This window comes from Malania oleifera, chromosome 13, assembly GCF_029873635.1.
Source record: "Malania oleifera isolate guangnan ecotype guangnan chromosome 13, ASM2987363v1, whole genome shotgun sequence".
Lineage (NCBI taxonomy): Eukaryota > Viridiplantae > Streptophyta > Magnoliopsida > Santalales > Ximeniaceae > Malania > Malania oleifera.
The window spans coordinates 62,993,345-62,996,594 of record NC_080429.1 but is presented as its reverse complement, the minus strand read 5'-3'; the positions used below and the strand labels follow the sequence as shown (position 1 = coordinate 62,996,594).

General features: G+C 38.1%; 1 non-coding gene across 1 annotated transcript; it reads right to left on the bottom strand.

Moving 5' to 3' along the window:
* Positions 1 to 497: 497 nt before the first annotated feature.
* LOC131147069 (U6 spliceosomal RNA) lies at positions 498 to 600 on the bottom strand. Its single transcript, XR_009134596.1, has one exon. It is a non-coding gene; the product is annotated as a U6 spliceosomal RNA (small nuclear RNA).
* Positions 601 to 3,250: the final 2,650 nt, after the last annotated feature.

The window sequence follows — 3,250 nt, the reverse complement described above, 5'->3', positions numbered from 1 at the left end:
TGTCTAACACTACAAGATCCGCTGATAATATTCTTTCCTGAATGGCCACTGGATAGTTTTTAAGTACCCTTCCACATCTCAATACTGATCCTGTAACACCCTAACCTGGGTCTGCCAGGGAGCACTGTGTCTCTCCTCCTCCACCTGGACCAAATAATAGGGGGAGGGTCTTATCGGACTAATGACTGACCCCACATACCAACATGTGTTCTTTTTAGTGTATTTTGTCCTTACACACTTCTCAAGAAAACTTCCCAAAAGGTCACCCATCCCAAGATTACTTCAAGCGAAGCATGCTTAACCGTGGAGTTCATATGGGAAGGCTCCCGAAAAGAAAGGTGCACCTTGTTGATATGGGTAGTAACATCTAATCCTTTTAAGTTTTTCTTCCACGGGGTATCACATTCTCCCCCACTTACAGAATGCAACATCCTTATTACGAACCCACATTTCCAAACCCAGGCGATATGAATCTCATCACACTTTCAGCTGGGTAATTGCTCTGATACCATTTCTTGATTTGTGCGTGTCATCCTTACGCAGGGGCCATGCTAATCTTCTTTGTATCGTTCCAATTTTATCGAATGTCTCTGAAGAGACCTGCTTATTTTACCATAAATTTTTTTCCATAATAATATCCATATAATAGTCTTGGTAAATCATAATCCACCTAAACCCTAGGGTACTAGGGTATACCTGAAATACAGTACCAATACCTAAACAACAGGAAATGTAAATTCATATGCATATCAATTGTCCAACCAACACATTACTAGAGTTTACTACAACCGTTATAAGAATATACATATCCCTAAATATCCAAAAAGAGTCTTAGGGTTGCTACCCAAAAATCCGTCTGACCCTAGCAAGTACTTACCCTTCAAGTAGGGTAGAACAGCTGAACTTTAATGATGTGGAGCCTTATCTATTATTCTATCTGGGGCTCCTGAAATGTTTATATAATTGGGATGAGATACCTCTCAATAAAGGAATTAAACTAATATCAGTGTGTGATAACATGAGTATTTTTGTGTTCGACATATAGCAGTACATGAACATATACATATAGCAGTACATAAACATACTTGATAAAACTATTTGTATCATATATGTGAAAACATATATAACCATAACATGATATAACATACTGAATTTCCATACATATAAATCATCTCATATAACTGTACATAGAAAACATCTTGGATGGTTAGCTGGCTGGTGTCATGTCTTACCCCCATATGACTGAGTTGTGTGGCCCGAAGGCGACACCCGACAATGATTGGCTGACCACTGCCGAGTCAAATAAAAGTCTGTAAGTACGATGGGTCTGCCCCTCCTGGTCTGGACACCAAAGGGATGCCTGCTCTACAATAAACCACATCGACTACCAATCTCCCACTGCCCCGTACGGCAAACAGTAGCACTAACATAATCATGATCGTGATCATATAGCTACGGTACCATGCTTCGTGAAAGCCTAAACCAAGCCAACCAGGTTATGATAACATATAACATATTTCCAAATAGTGATACATGACTATTACATAATCATATCTGTCATGTTAGTATTTTCATACATCTCTGTATAACATATTATATAAAATTCATGGCTCGTACGCTGATATTTTGTGTTTTATAATTCACAGCCCGTACGCCGGTATTGCATATTCTAAAACCTTCAGCCCATACGCCGTTATTACATATTATAAAACCTTTGGCCCGTACGCTAACATGTCATATAGAAACCTTGGCCAGTTCGCTGACATATCATTTAAAATCCTTGGCCCGTACGCCGATATACCATGTAAAAACCTCGTATCATTTAACATTTTTGTGGAAGCAGTAAAAACATACTTATTTTGCAAACATAATATTCCATGGTAAATTTTACTTATGCCACACAAAATAGGTCTTAACCATATTTATGATCAACCGCATTATTTTCAACATAATTCTACAATATACATATTTATCTGAAATTAATTGCTGTAAAATAATAAGTACATTTTCATGAAATCCTGAGTTAGTTTATCCCCTTACCTAATTTCTGAAAAGCCCCTACAAAGTTTAGTCTTACACCCGCAGGGTTCCCCGTTCAACACCCTGAAAACAACATCTCCCTGAACAAAACTTTAGTATTTCTTCGAGTACTACATTTACTACAATTATAGGAAAGGCAAATACTAAATAAAAGCCTTACCTTGAATTTGGGATGAAGTTCAAGTTAACTCCGCCAACAATCCACTCCAATAGACCTGAGAGAACTTTCCTAGGAGTGTCTTGGTGGCCTCGGATCGTTGATTTGGCAAGAAATCAACCCAAAATCTTAGAGAGAAGGGGGAGGGGACGAACAAGAGAGAGAGAGAGAGAGAGAGAGAGAGAGAGAGAGAGAGAGAGAGAGAGAGTTCTTCGCGTGATTCCTGATGAAAAATTCAAGTTTAGGCTTTTTATACACCTGCACTCGTCGACGAGCCATGTCACTTCATCAACAAGGTCACGAAGGAAGTTTGTCAACGAATGCTTACTCCTAGTCGACAAAATTCAAAACTGAAATATAGCCTCTCGGTATCTTCTCATCGACGAGACATGTGTCCCCGTCGACGATCCCCTTAAGGGTGTTCTTCGACGAACATGCTGTGTTCGTTGATGAGACTCATGTTACGTTTCAAATTCAATTTCCTTTTTTTTTCTCTTTATTTATAGTATTTAAATACCATAATTCTTTGGGTCTCTACATTCTCCCATCCTTATAAAATTTCATCCTCGAAACTTGCTATCCATATGATTCATCATCCCCTAAAGAAAGCAGTCTACTTATTTTATTACTTACCCTCACTTATGGCGGAGGAATACCGTGGTTACATTTAGAGTTCTAGGAGATTACATATGCAAAATAAAATTCTCCCAAAACCAAAAGACTATTTACTAACTAAACTAATACATACACTGACTAACCTGCAAAAGAAACATTACATAATTTACGCACACTTTACCTGATTATAACTGAACCCCATGGAACAATTGCGGATATTTCTGTCTTATCTGTTCCTCGAGCTCCCAAGAAGTTTCTTCTATTGTGTGATTTCTCCAAAAAACTTTCACTAGAGGAATCTTCTTATTACGTAATTCCTGCTATTTCCTGTCCAGAATATATACTAGTACTTCCTCAAAAACTAGCGAATCATTAAGTTCTAATTCACCATAACTGATCACATGAGAAGGGTCTGGGACATATTTCCTCAACATAGAA